This window comes from Ixodes scapularis, unplaced genomic scaffold (assembly GCF_016920785.2).
Source record: "Ixodes scapularis isolate PalLabHiFi unplaced genomic scaffold, ASM1692078v2 PGA_scaffold44__24_contigs__length_19508400, whole genome shotgun sequence".
Lineage (NCBI taxonomy): Eukaryota > Metazoa > Arthropoda > Arachnida > Ixodida > Ixodidae > Ixodes > Ixodes scapularis.
This window is the reverse complement of record NW_024609873.1, coordinates 1,328,541-1,347,799: the sequence shown is the minus strand read 5'-3', so window position 1 is coordinate 1,347,799 and position 19,259 is coordinate 1,328,541. Positions and strand designations below refer to the sequence as shown.

Sequence of the window (19,259 nt, the reverse complement as noted above, 5' to 3'; positions counted from 1 at the left end):
TTGGCTCTGTTCGCAGATGACTTGCCAGTCTGTTCGTCGTTTTGTTTCTGTCAGAGAATGATACCTACCTAGTAGCAAACAAACTCATTATTATTCCCTCATGTTAGCAGACGATGCGTCTGGTAGCGGTATTTTATAGCGAGTTTGTTTCACACGCACTGGCACCGTTCGAGTTCTCTCCCAGAATGCATCGCACTTGCAGAGTGTTGCACGGAGAACTGGACTCAAACGAATTCGCCAAATGCACCAAGTGCGGAAGACTGATGCTGCCGCCATCTATGTTGTAGAAAGAATACCGACCTCAAACCGAAACTTGCGCCTTGCTGTTCGGAGTGATGGGTGGGAATGCGAGAGTACAGTCGCTACCAACATTTATCTACAAACGTTGGTCGCTCCAGCCTGTAGTTTATAGTTGCGATGACTTCAAGCAACTCGGCTGTCATAGGGATAGTTACAGACGGCGTAAATTTCCGCAACCAGCTGTCTACAAAGCAGCTGGTTGCGATCTTTCAATTCTCATAACCGTTTACACTGAAGAAAATGGATGATGCTGTCCAAGCAGAAGCTTGATCCATTTGAGCATGGCATTATGCGTAGACCACTGAAAGGGTACGCCTTAAAACTAGTCTGCTGGAATACCCAGCAAAACTTTTCGATTTCGATCGTCATTACAGGTGGATCAGATATTAGCTTTGCTGAGGGCGTCGAGAATGAGAGCTTTTTCGAACAAAATGTGACGGGGCAAGTTAGCTGAAGTAGGTAAATGTTAAACATGATGATGTTGCCCAAGTCTCGGGTAAAATCACTAAATTTAGCTTTCTCTGATGCTTATTGGGCAGTCAATGTTTCTGCTGGGGCAGTTTTGTCGACAAATGTTCAAATTTTCACCCGCACACGTTGGTGATAAACATCTCGGGGGCCGCTGATGCATTTGTTCTGAGCATTTCTTTACGCACTGGTATATTTCAGCGTTTTTATGGCAACAGAGCGACTTAAAACCTCCAAATAAAGCACGGTTTGCCAACTGCTTCCTTCATGAAATAGGAGACGCTCACAGTTCAAGCTCGCGTTTGATTCCGTTGCCCGCGGGACGCAATTTCTATCAGAAAATCTACTTTTTTTCCTTTCAGTTCTGCGACACATCATAGCAGACAAACTTTCGTCATTTGCTCCAGCACCTTGCCGGAGCGAGGCACGGCGGGATTGCATTTTGGCGCAATCTCGATTTTCTCAGTGCAGCGAGTGCATGCACGCGTGGGGTGTCAGCAACGAAACGAACTCGGAGAGCGCAACCACTTGTGGAGTGCCGGCTGAAACGAACCCGCTCCACGCTGCGAGTGGACACGCGTGGGCACGAGTGCCGTGAAACGAACTCGCTAATACTTCTTCAGTGCAAGCCGGTTGAGACCTCAATGACCAAAATCGGGCTCTCGGTAAGATGGAATGGCAAACTGAGAATGATTTCATGACCAGGGGCCAAACAAATAACAGGTGCATTGTATGGTGAGAGTATTAGCACCGAGAAGTTTGGGTGGCAACCTTTTACAGCGAGCCGGGGTGACGTCGTGCTGAGGACAAAATTTACCCCCTCACTCGCCCTACAAAGGCCGAGACGGCGTTAACTGTCGGCATATTGCTTTCGGTTGTTTGTTGTTTTTTTTTTGTGCGCATTTTAAGTAGGAAATGTGATTTATTATATGCGGCCTTATTGAGGTATGGTCTGTAGCTGCAGGCGAAACTTCAATCAACATTCCGAGCATGGTTTCCAGGGCAGACAGTGCATGAATCACAGCTGGTATATGAAAAGGAAGAAATGCCACCACACTTGCAGGAGCATTGCAATATATTTACATCTCGCACAATCAACGCTATTGATGATTTGAATAAATTAAAAGGTTTTTTTCAACTTTCTTTCTAAACAAAAACGTCTCAGCGAAAAAGCTGCACTCTGCTCGAGCAACATGTTAAATATATTCTGGGCCATGGGGAGAAAATTACAAGTGAGACCGCCCAAAGGCCTTTGATTTAAATGCCATTTGTATGCCTGCAAAGCGGGGTCTGATGTTCTCCTAAAGCGCGAGACAAATGGACGGCAGAATCGTCCGATCCGACAGTCCGAACGCCGCTCCGAATTGAGACACACGCACACGCTTCCGACCTTGCAAGCGACATAACGATCCGTTCGGCTCCGCCCAGGAGATCCAACTTCCAAGCACTCCAGCGGAGGTCCGCGTTCATAGATCTCTGGTCCCAGATTGATGGGTTAGCTCGCACGAGCGAAGCTAGGAGCTCGTTCTTGTTAGCGCGTGCATTCTTTGCCGGGGCCATCTTTCTCGAATGGATCAGCGGGATCCACGCGTCCTGCTTCCCGTCGCCCGTCCCGTTTTCTTATTCGTCCCGACAGACCAAGTACGTCATCATGACGTTCGCGCTAGCTGTGCTGTCATTGGCTGGACGCATCCGACAATCCGTCCGCCGTGCGAAACTATCTGGCGCGTTTGACGCATGTCGGATCGCCGATCTGACGCCTGAAGCGACCAAATTTTTCGGATCAGGCAATCGTACTGTCGGATCGGACGTCGGATCGGATGGATTTTTCGCGCATGTGTCTCGCGCTTAACTCATGAATCTGCAAAGAACAGAATTTCAGTGTCTGAAACACTTACACCGCCGCTTCCACAATCCCTTGCACAAACAACCGCCTTATATCGTGTGGAGGGGGCAGGGGGCTTCATCGACGGAGTTGTCTCCACCGATAGCTTTCCATACTTATAACCCAACTATAAAGGTAAACGTGACAAACACGGTTGGAAAAGCTATGAAAATTCTCTCGGCATAAGTCTCACCCAGCGCCTTGTACACTGGATAAACAAAGCCCCGCTTCTCAACGTGCTTACAGCTCACAACGGCCGAGGTTGACGGTGCCTTTCCCATCCTTAGTCTGACTGCCCATGCTCTCTTTAATCTCGAAGTTTTCGGGTGGTAGAATATGATACCAGTTTCTTTTTGGAAATTGCATTGCAGCGCTGAACAGTAGGTCAGCATGATCACAAACCTCCGATCGTGAGGAAACGGGCGCAGGGAAGCCAGCCAGATGCCAGAACGCGAAGCGGAGTCCGTCACCAGACGTCACGGTACATCTCACCCAATCAAGACGTGGCAACTGCAGCGACACTTGTGTTTGCTCTGAAGACTAATAGTACGCCGTGCAAGCAATACCATTGATCTCCACGTCAATTTGCTGGATCGCGTGTCTCCGCTTGGTCGTTGCAGCTCAGGTGCGGCCACCGGATGGCCACCTTGGGACAAAGATTATCAGTCAACCTTTCGGAGCGTTGCGGAGGCTGGGCGGCAGTAAGCTGAAGACATGTTTTCTGCTCGTTCGTTGTCATTTACCGAAGAAGTTTGTTAAAACCCCGAACGGTGAGAATTGCGTTTGAGAACACGTGGAAATTTTTACGAAAGCTGAGCACCGCAAGGAAAAGGGGCAACTCGTCTAACGCAAGTCTTACCGTTCTGGCGGCATGATCAAAGCTTCCTTGGCATGCCAAAGTGCTGCATCTTTGTCTTCGCACGCTTGAATACCGATCAAGAATAAACGCCGTGTGGATTTGTTTCGTGAGTGCAGAGTGCATGAAGATGCATGTGCCTCTGGAGCAGCATTTTACTTTACTCTTACGACTGTATTTGTAACTTGCGGCACTTGCAGTCCAGAAACGGGCATGATCCAGTGGCGACAAAGGAGGGGTAGGAGGCTATGGCGACGGCGACAGATTGCACACAACCATATGGACAGGTCACGTTTGAAAAACTTCAGATATCGCCGCTTCATACTTTTGCCTTCGAAAACCTACCTTCTTCCACAGCATTGCTCTATTTGTGCTGTCATGTGATCCATTTGAGTAGATTTGGAACATAGCCATGGTTAATACATAATAGCAACCACCGATTTCGTTTCCTATTGATAGCAACTCGCTGGAACAGCTGGGTGATAGAGAAGACGCCTATGTGCGACGCACCTTCAAAGCTCTGCCATGGCATCGATTCTTGATAAGTATCCAAGCGTGAAAAGGCACAGAGACGCAGCAGTTTGGCAGGCCAAGGAAGCTTTGATCACGCCGCAAGACCGGCGAGACTCGACGTTCGACAAGTTGTGCCTTTTTCTTGCGGTGCCGCGCTGTTGCAAAACATTTCATGCGTTTTCAAAGGAAATTCTATTGTTTACCCATTGCGAGCGTTTGGCGCTCTTTTCACTAAACAGAGGGGAGCGCCGCCGGAGACTGACACTCGAGCGTGCTCTTCGTGCTCCGAGCATTTCTTGGAGCACAAGTGACTTCTTTGCGCTCCGTGATGTCACGTCCACAAACCAGATGGCTGTGCCATTGTTGAGATTGTTGAAACAAGAGGCGTAGCCGGACAGCTGCTCCTTTTTAGTCCATTAGTGGTTAATCCAGCAGGTAAAAACAATTTGATTTGAACGGCGTTAATTCTTGATTGGTATTCAAGCGTGCGAAGACAAAGATGCAGCACTTTGGCGTGCCAAGGAAGCTTTGATCATGCCGCAAGAACGGTAAGACTTGCGTTAGACGAGTTGCCCCTTTTTCTTGCGGTGCTGAGCTTTCGTAAAAATTTCCATGTGTTCTCAAACGCAATTCTCACCATCAGTCTATTAGTGGTTAATCCAGCAGGTAAAAACAATTTGATTTGAAAGCCAAGACAGCAATTAGCATTCTGGAAAAGGTTTGTTCATGTGCCTTGCCTGAGAACAAAGTGATCTATCGAACGAGCGTGCTGATAGCTCGGCGACAGAAAAGTTGCCGAGAAGACAGTGGGACGGCCGCCCTTTTTAAACTGCTTAGTCCAACTGCAGCGAATAAAGATACTTAGATTGGAAAGCCGAAGCATCAGTTAGCATTGCGTGAAAGGTTTGTTCGTGCATCTCGCCTGAAAACGAATTCATCTATTGAACCGAAGGTTACCGACAGCACAGCGACAGAAAAGTTGTTGAGATGAGAAGACAGTCGGAGCGCTGCCCTTTCTAGGATGCTTTGCCCAGAGAATCAAGATACTTCGAATGGAAAGCCGAAACATCATGTTCATGTCTCGCCTGAAACGAATTGACGTGCTATCTATTGAACGACAGTGTTCCGGTATCGGCATAGCACATCAACAGCTCCCATCGCAATCCGTCTCGCTGCAATATGGAACCACGAAATATGTGGCAAGTGTGAGGGTTTCATGCGTCGACAAAGGGGTTTAAGAATGTTGTCTTTAAATCAAATATAAACAGCTTGCACGGTCAATAAATAGATCAGCCAAGGTGCCTTTCCCCGCACGTGCTCGAAGCGAGTCTCCAAACCTCTCAGAAATACTTAAACGTTCGTAGAAACTTCATAACGTCGCCGTCTCTTTTACTTTGTACCCTGCCGCTCTACACTGGCTTTAATTAATTTACCACCGAAATAATTTTGGCTTCTCCCACCCGTATCCACGGGATGCCAGGTTTGTCATAACCGTGCGGTGGGAAGGAGCTTGTGCGGCTTGTCAATAGATTCGGTGTGTCGCGCTCCTGTACGCCATGCGCCGTTTAGTTGCTGTGCCTGGAGTATGAAACTCGGAGTGTCAGAGTAGGAGTAAAGGAGTGTGGACTTAAAGGGGAGCTGCAATCATACTTAAGCGTCTACCTCTTTTGCGGTTTCCACGTCTCTTTGGGTTCGGGCTAGCCAGCGGGCATGGAGAGAATAACTAAATATCAGTGAGTCATATTTTAACCGGACGACGCGGAAACCTCCTCCACCTACAAGGGCGACCCGCGTTGCCGAAAGCGCGGAATATGTGACGTCTTTGGTCCTGGGCTTACTACTGGTCAGAGCCGCTAAAAGCTTTTTTTTTAGTCGATACAAAATATAAGTGTCGCGAACCGTTTCAATTATGTATGAAAGTAGTTTTTGTTCAGTATTTTAGATCAGAAAAGAAACAAATGCAGTTTATAAAGTACGGAAACACGAAAAGACCCGTCGACAAACCCGCCACCAAGCGGTGAAAAAAACGGCGCATACAGTAAAACCTCGTTATAACAAAGTTGAAGGAGCGGTCGTAATTATTTCGTTATAACCATTAGTTTGTTATAGCCAATGTCCATTTCTTCCCACTATTAACAAGCAAGGGGAATTATAATTGCTTTGTTATATCCATTAGTTTGTTATATCCCATTTTGTTATAACGAGGTTTTACTGTACTAGAAAGGCGTAGTGGGATGAGGCTCCGACGAACAATGGGCTTAGAAAGGTCCCGGATGTACACGGTGGCGCTGCGGTCGTATACCGGCTCGAGGATCCGACCGGTTCCGAGCGTTCCCAAGGCTTTCGGCGCGGGCTTGGCTGGCGATTTGACCCTTTGGCGGTATGGCAGCGCAAAGTGGCTCCCGTTCTGAACTGACCTTTACCCCGTGTTTGCCGTCGTTTGTGGCCAATGAAGTGTTATGCCGAATTAGTCTTTAATCGCGCGGCAAATGCAATGCGAGTTGCCCTGGCCGCCCGCTTCATACAGCCTAGTCAACACGTGCTTTAATGGCACCCTCTCGAGCCGTCGACACTGAGTGCGGCAGCCGTGAGCGCTCGATGAGCTCACTACTTCACGGCCACTCAAACCAGGACCTACGACGTCATGAAGGATGTTATTTTTTGCTTGTTTTTGTAAGTCTAATTTGCCTATAACTTTTAAAATAAAGCGAAATTTGAGAAAAGAAAAGTTTCTTTAAATTACTACGTTCAATGCGCTCAGGTTCGGTCCAAATTAAAAACCAGTCAAAAAGTTATTGCAGGGCCACTTTAACGCTCCCAATGACGACAAACGAGCAAAAAACATGTCTTCAGCACGCTGCCGGCCAGCCTCTGCAACGCTCCAAAAGGTTAATTTTCCGTGTCCCAAGATGGTCGTCCGGCAGCCGCAATCACGGAACGGGGAAGCGCAATTTAGCAATTGTCGTAGAGATCAGTAAAAAAATATGGAACGCATACCGTCCTAGCATCCATCAGGTAGGGATAAGCATTCTGTGCAGTCTATACGCCCATCAATGTCAACGCATGTAGCCATTTGCAGGCAGTCGCATCCTTTCGAAGATCAATCTGGCCTTCGTCAGGCACCAGCTTTCGCTCTCAGCACACAGCCACTGTTGGTGGGCTTCGAGGCTGCTCGCATCTTCACCCTCCACAGGCGGGGCAGCCCCGGTCTGTAAATGTAGAATATGAATATGGCAGGTATTATTTGATAACACTTTATGTTTTGGCCGTGTAAAGAAAATCTGCATTCCATTTTCTAACATATCTGTTATGAAATAACAAGGTCAGGTGGAACGGGTCGAGTTCACTGACTGAAAGACAGAGGGCTTAGCCTGAACCAATATCCTAGCAGCCTTCGATGTTGGTGTGGGGGGAGAAAAGGCTGAACCTCTAAAGATGTCTTCAAATGATTCTCTAATTGCTTAATTCCAAAGTTTCAGGCTGCTGCACTTCAACGTTCTGAACTTTTTCCAACATATATTTGCGCTGTCGCTAACCATGTTCCATTTGCCAATTTTTTTCACGCCCCTTCTCCTCCAATCAGAACAGCACGAGAGTCCGCCGTGAACAGACTTGGCATCATCGTGTGTCATATATCCCCGATGATTGCCTTCCCCACTAAGATGCATTAAAGCCAAGGCTCGAGCACAAGCTCATAGCATCGCTAGATGGTCGCACTGCACGAACCCTCGTGCAGCCTGAGTATCTACTAGTACTGGTAAAAGCGAGCGAGTTGAAAATGAATACTTAAAATCGAAAGAATAAAGCGCGAGGGACAAGCACAGGACAACCACGTAAAGCTGGTTCAAACAGTTGCGTTTGACCGCGTTGCGGCTGCGAGAAACCAGGACATCCCTGCAGCTTATATCGCGTGCCAAGATGATTCCTTGAATTGGAATCCACGCTTCATACGAAGCACAGATGTGCCGGTGACTCGTTTTCGGTTCTAAACGCAACGCAGACAAACACACTCAAACGCAAGTGTCGGAACCGACCTTTACGGTACAGGCTCACAGTAAAGCTGTGAGCTCGAACCGTCACGCACGTCTAGCCTTCGCTTTAGTACATCTCAAGATGAGACGGAATGTATCATAATAGAAGCGATGTGGACTCACCATTTTGAGCAGAAGTGCGTGAGTAACCGATGCAATTTTCGTGGTCGCTTGCACGTGAACAACCAAGGAGCTTGTACACAACGCCGGCATCTATCTGGCTTGAACGGCTTGAAAACAACTTGAGCGTTGGCTTGGCTTGGATGTCAGCTGCCCATTGTGCTTACTTGAACTTCACGAAATTCGCTAAAATTGAGCGGACTGCTTCTTGACTTCTGCTGTCGGCGCATATGTATGCAATTTGGTGGTATCCGAGTTCGACGACTCGGAAATCATGGTTGTACCACCGCAACACCCTCTTAACACGATTTCGGTAGCCGTAGGGTGTAAAAAGGATGTACGAAGGGTGTAGGCCTTTCCGTACACCCTTGAATATTCAAAAATCATGTAAAAATGGTGTAGGAGGGGTGTGAGCTCGGAAAAACACCCTTTTAACACGAACATGGGTGTTGAAATTTTTAGTGTGTACAGTTCCCTATTAGGGAATTATAGTAGACCGTTTTTCTCCTCCGCTACGGTATCCCTGAAGAAAACGACGCAGCTGCGCAAGCGCGCCGCCAGCCTTATCTGCATAGTTCAAGGTCTTGTGGCGGATTACGGAGCGCTATCGGTGTGCTTAGAGGGCTGCGGAAACGGTCTACAACTATTCCCCATTGTCTTTGTCTCCGAACTTACGAACCGGAAGGAAGAGTTGCGCTGCGATGTTCACGTCCCCAGACATTCGTGGCGTAGTGTGCGGCCATTGTCGCCATGAAGGTTGCGACTGTCAGGAGTTTATGAGAGAGACAGGTGGCCCCAGTGGAAGTGGAAACGTTGCATCTCCGTTCGGCTGGTGCTTATACTGAGGTCACGCGCTGCAAGCCATGGGCGTCTTAGGTTTTTAGGTGAGCGTTTGGCTGTTATTAAAATTTACAAATTGTGCTTAAGCCCGCCGAAAACTTTGAACCTCGCTGGATTATTTTGAGGCTGCGCAACATCCTTCAGAAACTCCACCTTCTTCAGAAATAAAACGCCGTTTCCTGTTTGCATTCTGTTCACAATTAAAGAAAAAAGGCTTAAGCATCTCATAAATATAAAGAACGAAATTGCCGTGATGTACCCAGTGTCACCACTAATCATGAGATTGAAACTTTTTTTTTTAAACGTTCTCAATAAACTGTTGAAACTCAGTTATTCTCGTTTTCGACTCTTGGTAGTTTATTTCGAGTTGACATACGGTTTTTGCATATAGTCTCTTATTTGTGCTCCGACCGCCATAACAAACAAAAAAAAAAAAAAGCAACTGCAAGAGACTGTGATGTCTTTTTGCTCAAGAAGCGCAAAGCACGCCGGGATAATTCATTTGTCCCTTTGCGGTTCGCATTTCGGGTTCGAAAGCGTTGACTGACATTGGCATTTTTGAACAGATTAGACCTCGAATTCCGCCGTCTTACTTTTTAGAAGAGGTATATACGCAAAACGATATTTTTAATTGAAACGCCAATTTTCATTGCAACCAATTGGCTATTTATTAGCCGTTGCGAGGGGTCACATTTTTTTACGTCAATTTAAGCCTAAAAGTGTCAACCGCCTTTAGCGCCTAAATGGCGCCACAAAAGATACGTCAATATTGGCGTCACTTTTGTAATGCAGATATCTGCGTGACATGTAACGCCGCGAGTAGCCGTTAAAAAAGTGGCACCCTTTCACGCCAAAATAGCCGTTACCGAACTAAAATGCCAACGCCTACACGGCGCCACAGAAGTCACGTCAATGTTGCCGTGACTTTTGTAACGCCAATATCGGCGTTACATGTAACGCCGCAAGTAGCCGTTAAAAAAGAGGCACGTTTTCACGCCAAAATAGCCGTTACCGGACTAAGAGTGTGGTGGACTGGAGGACCCTTAAATGCTGCTGATTTCAATATAAGCGGCTACCGAAGTACTTGGCTCCCGGATACCCAGCTTTGTCCATCACCCTTCCTCTGGAGGCCAACCTGCACGTCCGACCCCCCTTCGGCTGTGGAGCCGTCCGCCCGCTAGCTCGCAAACTTGGTCCCCCTTACGGCTGTGGAGGAGTTCGGCTCGCCCGCCTTTGTGTGGATCCTTGTTTGTCGAGTTCGGCTGTGGTCGGGGCACCCGCTGAGGGTGTGTGTGGTCGAGGATGGACGGCAGGAGAAGTCGCCAGAGGTTGGGAGTTTTCCGCCCAACATTCATAGACGAATTGTTCATAATTGTTACAAAAGAGTATATCTGAGATTCCTTAAATAACACCGTATTTGTTAACATCAGTATCTTCATCAGCGGAGGATTTCTATTTTATCCGCGACATTATATCGACCACCCAGTGGCAGAATGCGACCCGAATAGCATACACTGGTTGAGGAGCTGGTCCTCTCTCTGGACCATCTACTCTCCCACGTTGTCGAGCTCGCTATCGGAAATGACAGGTAGATATGTTAAAAAGCAGAACGCTTAAAGCCAGATGTATTTATATATATACAACGGGCATGGTGGCGGGAGGCCGAAGGCGTGGGAATATAACTGAGAAGAAAAAAACCCTTGGTGAAAACAGCAACAACGGAGGATTTATTCTTCGACGTTTCGGCCGGAGTCCGGCCTTCGTCTTCCTGACGAAGGCCGGACTCCGGCCGAAACGTCGAAGAATAAACCGTCCATCGTTGCTGTTTTCACCAAGGGTTTTTCTTGTCAGTTCTATATATATATATATATATATATAGAACGAAGAGGGGAGAAGGTGATTATTGAATTTATTGCATTAAAGTTAGGGAAAGGGAAAGGGAAAGAGAGCTGGCGAAAAAATTGGGCCAGGAGCGGGGATTGAACCCGCAACCTTCGCCTGACCGGGGCGACGCCTTAACCGATTAGACCATCCTGGCCACTGGTTTCGGCGGACTCAATTTCTGACCAGCTCTCTGTGTACTGTTTAGTTTCGAATTCGCTTAACTGGGTAGACGACAACCGTTGCTGATTTAAGGCCCGCGCTATTTCCGACATGCGGCAGTGACGTGGCACGTCATCTCAGCTTGCAAATGTCGGAAAGGGCCCGTCTTCCAGGATATCTAGGGAACCACTCCTCCCCATAGGGACAGGCTGCACCGTTCAATCCCCGCTCCTGGCCCAATTTTTCGCCAGCTCTCTTTCCCTTTCCCTAACTTTAATGCAATAAATTCAATAATCACCTTCTCCCCTCTTCGTTCTCAATATTACTACGGCTGCACTTGTCAATCTTCACTCAATCCCATATATATATATATATATATATAATGAATTCAAGTTGAAATGGATGGCCCCTCAGCTTCATAACGTTTTGAAGAATTATAAAGCAGTGATGTGATTGTTGCGCCTTCGCGCCACGCCAAAGCCCTGTTACATCCTGCCACATTTCACCCACATCCGAGGAATTTGCGCCAACACTGCGCCAAAAGTTAATTTTGCTTTCTCCACACTGAAATAAATAGCTCAGCTGCTCCGCCACACTGTGGATCATTACACTCTAAAAATGGTCACGCAGAGCAAGCGTGACGCAAAGCGATTTTTTGCACGCTTGCTCTAAGCGTGCTGTTTTTCAACGCTTCGAATTCACGCTTCCTAAGCGTGAACTGTGCTATGGTTTAACGCTTGGCAGGCGTGAGGGGGCCCTTGTGCTTGCACGCGTATTACGGCGTGCGTTTTCTCCACGCTTAGATAATGGCGCCTCCTAGGCGTGTGTGAAATGCGCGTCGCGGTGGAGACCTCTGACAATGGGCGTTGGGCTTTCCCGCATTTAGTATATCGTCCCAATAACTAAGATTATTGGGACGATATACTAAATGCGAGAAAGCCCAATGTCAATGGCCAGATGTTTCAACCACGACGCACATTCCACGCGCCTAGAAGGCGTCATTATTTAAGAGTGGAGAAAACGCACGCCGTAATAAGCGTATGCACACACGGGCCCAAATACCCCATATTGTTATCGGATATTGTTATAAGGGCTCAAAAACAATCTACTAAATCTCTCTAAGTACTCCTTTAGGCGAATTGAGTATTGCAAGAGAGATCGACGTGCTGCTTTTATGTATAATTACGCACATATACAAATGGCAGTTGTGAATCATGTTACGCCTGGTACATTGCGCTAGGTAGTTGCAAGCTGTTCACAGCTGTGCAACTTGTATAAAGATTTTAGGAAATTTATCTTTGACGTCTAAAAACCCAAAGAGACAGAGAGAGATCTCGTTAGGCTCCAGTTACAAGAAGGAACAGTCCAAAAGGAACAAAATAGAAAGAGGCAAACAAATGTCAGCTTTGGGGATAAACTCTCTATTAGAAAATCTATTTTTGTTTGTACAAATAAGCTGTTAAAAGGTATAAAGCCCACCAACTGCTAAGAACTGCAACTACTATGAGTATCATGAACCATCTATGAACGAATGTCATTATTTTGACTTTTTAGCGGGTTTGAATCAGGATATATTTTTTCAGTAAATGTTAGTAACAATATCAATATACTATTCGTTACCATATGGTTTGCAGGTATACGCGGTGATAATTGTGTCATGTCATACTTCTTTACGGTTCATTTTCTACAATAATTGGTATATTAGAAAAATTGTGCTTGTGGCAAGTCTGTGATTTTGTAAAAGAAATTAACCACAGAATATGAAGGAGGTCTTTCCTTCTAAGATTGGTTCATAACGAGACACAAACAGTTTAGACAACGTCAACACTTTGCTAACAAAGGTCAAACGGGCATAAATATCAAATGATTTCAAATGAGCAAAGTGTTAAGTTCGTTAGGAAAGTCAACACTTGCTAACAAAAATTGAATTGGCGTTTATTTAATGACTAGATTTAGTTTTGGCGCATTCAACGACGTGGCATTGCCATTTTTTTCTAGATACCTTAGATTTTTCATGATTAAGGGCACTTTCGTTCAATTGACTAGAGCTATTATATTTTGATGTACATAACTCCCCTCCAACCATTCCTCAAAAACCAATATATGACAAAAAAAAAAAAAAAAAAACCTTTTGCGAGAAAGTGCAATTTTGAGAGTAGATCACGCAACCCTTTCTGGGCCCACGCTACCTCAGAACTGCTTGCTGGTTTCACTACACTCTGTACAAAACCAAGCAGCTGCCCAAATGCTGCTGGGTATGTTACGTTACACCAGCGCTTTCTCGAGAGACGTGTCTGGTTGCAGGTCGATTTCGTTTCGTGGTTCGCTGCCGCAGATTAGCCGTCTCGTTTCGCCCCACACAATGCTGGGTCCAAGAATATCCGTCGGTGCAACCTGTTGACAATAAGATTAAGATATTATGGCCTAAATAAACTTAGTATTACAAAAATGAGTATAAACACTTGAACGTTAACATTGTCCACGTTGCACTAACTGAAGCGCTCATAACAGGCTGTTCTTAGTTCGTGAAGCTGTGTGACATAAAGTGCGCTTTGAGCGTGTTTAAAGTATTTACTTTACTGCGAAAGTGCTCTACTCGCCGCTGAAATCAGTGCTTTTTTTTTGCGAGCGTCACGAAAAAGCGTTACGCCGACGCGTTACGGTTACGCCGACGGCGACGCCGCTCAAGCTAACTCGATATTTCTGCACAGCTTTATCTCAAAGAAACGATTGGGTTGAGGCCGATCAAAACCAAAATGAAACATGCCTGCAAGCACCGGAACATGCAAAGATTCACGCGGCTGCCTCTGAAGCTACTGTGATTCTTTGCGTCTCCTTCACCGCTGCGACCCTTTTCCTCCTACAATGCAACGTTGTGTACCCTTTCCCTTCTTTCCTGTTGCCACCCCCTTTTTCCTTGCCACATTATCACGTACCCATTCTCTCCTTCATCCATATTCTGGGTGTTCGTCGATTCCAAACCGTAAACGTTTAACACGGGAGACCGACGCAGAGGCGGGACTTCAGGCAAAATATGCTTTCGAAGTTTTTGCGACAGCAATGCAAAACTTGGAATAATAAGCTCACCTATGTACCGCAGTGTCTACAGCCGAGAGCAAACTCGCCCGACTACCTTAACTACACCCCAGCATCCACGGTTCACCGCTTTACCTTTCCGAATAAACAACATTTGTCTCAATGCCGCGCTCAATCACAAGCAGCAAAAATTGTTTCCTAGGTGTGGCAGTTATGCTGAAGAGCACATCGCTTCAACAAAAGCGATATGGTAAAGATTGTGCTACTTGATACTTGCGCTTTCGCAACAAAACAAGAAAAAAAAACAGCGGATCAAGAGAGTAATGAGGGACAAACGAAAACAGGGTTCTTACCCAAATATTGCAGTCTTCCTTGAATAGCTGGCGAATGGCCGCAGTAAAGGCACGAGCCAAATGGGAAGCCCTTTCCTTGGCTGGCATTCAGATCCGTCTCCCGCAGGAATTCGGGGCAATCGCACTCGCTGTGTTTGCAGCGACCCCGCTGCAATCCACGCACGTCAAGTGCGGTAAACATGGCACACTGTGCCCGAACTCATGCGCCGTTTAAGTCTCGTCAGTTGCAGTCAGTCAAGCTGGTCCAGCCCCAGCCACAAACAAAGCGTGTGGGGAACTGACTGAGAGAGACAGCCCGCAACGGAAACAGCGCAACGGCTTTCTCGCTTTTCCCGCCAAAAAAGAGGACGCATGCGCTCTCTGTGCTTACAGAAAAGAGAAGCTCACGTCAACTAAAAATCAACAAAAAACCACGCGCAAGTGCTTCTTCGGGAGGGTCAATCCATTCTGATATATATTAGCGTGACGATGAATGAAGGCGCACGCGTTTTTCCGAAAATCTAAGCGTGTGTTTTGCGGTCGTCACGCTAACGCTGTTGATCACGTCCGAAACAAAAGGCCGAGAGGGATTCCTTGGACTGCTCTAACGCTTGGACACAGAAAACAAACGCTTATTCTCGATCACGCGGTGCTTAAAACGGCATTCCCGTGGTATCGACGGCGGTTCCACGCTTGAAACTCGCGGTTAGCGTGAGGTTCAGCGTGATAGTTCTTAGAGTGTACTGTAGGCTTCTACGAAATTTACAGACTTTCGATTATCACTTAGAATAAACCAATTTTTTCTCTCTCTTTTTTCGAATACTGCAGAACTCGGGAGTTTCGTAATATTTCCAGTTGTGCCTCCTCGCGCATGGATAGTTAGTTACGTTGAGTGCCCTTCTTCATGCGCCTAAAAAGTACGCTGCAGAAAAGCGACAACCGCGACGTAGACATTGCGATTTTGCACATCACTCTTTGCCGCACGGCAGTCATGTGCCGAGGGGAAACACCCCTAGAGAGCAGTATGGTGCTCGCGCATGCATCGGGTACTAAAATATGATAAGTAAATAGGAATAAAAAGGAAGACATCTGGGGAATACTGACGCGACAGTTTGCCTCGCAGATACATTTTCAGAATAAAACAGCGGCCAGTTCATATTGGAAGCAATATCTCAATGATTTGCGTGTATCATTTATTGTGTCTTTTTGCTTTCATATTCGATAAAAAATATTTGGTATACTAACATGGTTTTAAAATAACCTTGATTAGGTCTACCTGGGTGGCGCCATGGTTTTAATTTGTTTACTAAAACCCCGCGTTTATCTACCTTCATATAGGCTGTCAACTGTTTCAAGGGAAAGTCAATATAAGTTAGAAGTAAACGAGCTTGACGAGGGTACGAATGCAGAGAGGGTAAAAAAAAAGCCTTAACGAGATCAGACAGATTTTTTTTAATGTAGGTATATTCATTGCTTACTTGCTCATTTTGCATTATTACAGGAATACAGGAGACGTGCCACTGATGGTCATAGTTACATAACAGACTTTCTTTTGTTTTTAACCTCATTAAGGATTGCAGTTGTAGGGAACCTTCAGAACTTCAGCGAAATTCTCATTTTTTGTAGTTCAACAAATTTATTCTAACATTCTTTTAGTGTAACACAATTTGGTCTGTCCTTGATCCAGTCCTAAATTTGCCGCTCAAATATGGTTGCACTCTGTCCTTTTTAAATAAGCAGTTATTGCAAAAGCAGCTGCTGCAATGGAGCTTGTTAAACAAAAATTTTAAATCTCATAGTAACATTCTTGTTGCGTTGTCTGGCGTTTTCAAGCCCACAAAACAGAGTTGACTATGTGAGAGAATAAAATTCTGCCGTGGAATGATGCTAAGCAAAGATGGCGCACAGTCCTTTAGCAATAGAAGTGTATAATCGTGCCCCAGAAGTGACTTTTGCTGCTCCAAAATTTACTTTTGGCTGCTCCAAGGAGTGCTTCAAAATTACTCGATCTAATCACAACACTGATAAAGCTCTATGTAAATAATGGCGACTATTTTTTCAGAACCCTCAGCTATTGGAGCCCAGCGAATTAACCCAGTAAAGAATCTCAAGTAATTGAAAGGTTGCTAAGGTTATAAGGAAGGAAAGTGCTTCAAATCTTGGCACTCTAAATCAAGCGATCGAAGTAACAAAAAAAAATGCGGGTGTTATTTTTTTTCTATTCGAAATCCAGTTTGGCACATCCATGTAGCAATAGCTAGCCTTGCAATCTAAATCGAGCCCATTCAAAGTCTTGAAGCACAAATACTTTCACGAAGATTTGAGATCTGTGTCAAGTTTCCAAGATTCAAGTTTGCTTCGATGATTGCAATATTTTTATTATCAGCAAATTAAGTGAACATTAGGACATCGTGACGATAAAGGTTTGTACCATCCCTGTCGTATACCCCCCGCTAATCTTGTAGGTTCCCAAATTTAAGCTACAGGATCAAAGGACTAAACAGCACGTTAGTATATGCATTCTTCTCTCACGTCACTAGGACAAGCATATTCTGCTTTAAACATTTTTGAGCCTAGAACCCATATTTTATGCATGCTGCATAGAAATGTATTAGGAACTGGAACTTGCTGAGCGCTGTTGCTTGCAGCAACTGTATCCTTGTTCACGAATAAAAGGTAAGCTCATATGTGTCCTCTAGCCTCGTGTATATATCCGTAAACGCTGACCATATTCCCCTAGAGCAGCGCGAGGCAGTGTCATGTGGCGCCCAGTTCCCCAGCGCCTCCCCCCCCCCCCCCCCCCCCGTAACTAATTCGCTGCCCGTTTCCTGCCTTCTCGCCCCCCCCCCCCCCCCCCCCCCGAGCGCTTTTTTCTCTCTTTGAACGCCTCTTTTGGCCTTCACTGAGGACAAACAAGGACAAAGAGCACTGCCCGTTGGCCATAGTCCGATCTCCTTACACTTGTGTAGATAACATTCTTCACGGGTATCCTTGCACAAAGGTGGGATACAATACGAACTTGACTGCTCCAGAAGGGAAACTGCCGGCATAAGAATGCTCTTTGTGACCGTCACTTGCTAAACTCATTCTGATTGGATGTTTGCTTCACGACCAATCAGAACAAAGCCACTGACGGCAAAATGGTGCGCACTTTGCTTAACTCAATAGAAAACAGTCACTCCTTTGCGTCTGTTCGGGCAGTGCAGTCGTCTCAAGGGCCCTATCGACAACTTGAAAGGTAAGTTTCAAGCATACGTGTTACTCACATAAATTTGTTTTCTAGAATTCGCCTTTATAACAGGTGTATCTTTTTTTAGACTGTTCGCCTGCAACATGTCACTGTCTAAACGCGACAAGAAGCGAAAAATCGATTTGGAATGTCGGGCATTTAATTATCGGTGGCCAAATGATTATTTATTTGTTCAACATAAGGATAAAGGGCTATGCCTTGACTGTAAAGAAGCGTTTCAGTATTTAAAGGATACAACTTGCATCGACACTACCAGTCCCACCATCGCGACAAGTATGACTCTGATGTCAGGAGCCAGAGCCGCGAGGATTAGAAGTTTGAAGAAGAGCCTGGGCATGCAGCAAGACTTCTTCAAGAAGAACGTCCAGGAGAAGATGGCTCTGGTTCAGGCCAGCTACTCAATCTCCAAGTTGATCGCAGAGGGTGGGCGGCCTTTTACAGGCGGGGAGTTTGTTAAAAGGTGTTTGTTGACAGTGGCTGACGATCTTTGCCCGGATAAGAATAATGTGGTCAAGGAGCTTAGTCTGTCGGCCCGCACTGTCACAATAGAATTTACTTTGAAAGATATAGCCCGAGCTTTCCAGTGATTATATTTGGCGCTTGACGAAAGAAATGACATCTCTGATACTGCTCAGTCGCTTCTCTTTGTGCGGGGAATCGACACCATGGTGTCGATTCCACGCACAAAGAGAAGCGACGGCGGGGTGACGGCGGAACTAGCTGAGGTGACGGCGGAACTAAGCTGCTCTAAAAAGCCTGAAGGGCGCAAGAACAGGAGAAGATATTTTTAAAGAAGCTATGCGAGTGTCTAGATATGATGCAGCTAAAATGCGGAAACCCCAAAAGCGTAACGAGTGATGGCGCAAGAGATATGATTGGTTGTAAAGCGGGTGTCGTCGGACGCATCAACTCAGAAATGACACGCCTGGGCGTTCTTGCTCCTATTCATCTCCATTGTCTTATCCATCAGCAATCACTGTGTTCCAAAGTGATGCGCTTGGAGTCCGTGATGAAAGTAGTCGTACCTACTATCAATTTTATTCGCAGTCACGGCCTGAACCATCGTCAATTTCAACAGTTCTCGTCGGAAACAGAGGCTGAGTATGGGGATGTCCTGTACCACACAGAAGTTTGATGGCTCAGCAAAGAAAGAGTTTTGCGACGTTTCTTTTTTTTTTTTTTGAGCTTCGTGAGGGCATTGCAGTGTTTCTTTGTGGGAAAGGGAAACCTCTCAAAGAGTTTGCTGATCATGATTGGGTGTGGGAGTTGGCACTCCTGGCTGACGTTTCTCAGCACCTGAATGACCTGAATGTAAAATTACAAACAAGAGAAGGGGAAACTCGTGTCCGGGATGCTCACCGAGGTGAGAGCTTTCGAGGTGAATCTCAGCCTCTTCCAAAACCAAGCTAGAGAGTCTAATTTTTATCGTTTTTCTTACTGCAAGATTTTTGCAGGCGAGACAGCAACGCTACTTTCCATGGAAAGACTCTGCGAAATATTACGCGAATTGAAAATCGAGTGTGAAGTTAGGTTTGCGGACTTTACGCAGCAGTCGAGCGATATTTGTTTATTTCAAAATCCATTT

The 19,259-nt window shown here is 46.0% G+C and overlaps 1 non-coding gene across 1 annotated transcript; it reads right to left on the bottom strand.

Moving 5' to 3' along the window:
* Positions 1–10,977: 10,977 nt before the first annotated feature.
* Trnat-ggu lies at positions 10,978–11,051 on the bottom strand. Its single transcript has one exon. It is a non-coding gene; the product is annotated as a tRNA-Thr (tRNA).
* Positions 11,052–19,259: the final 8,208 nt, after the last annotated feature.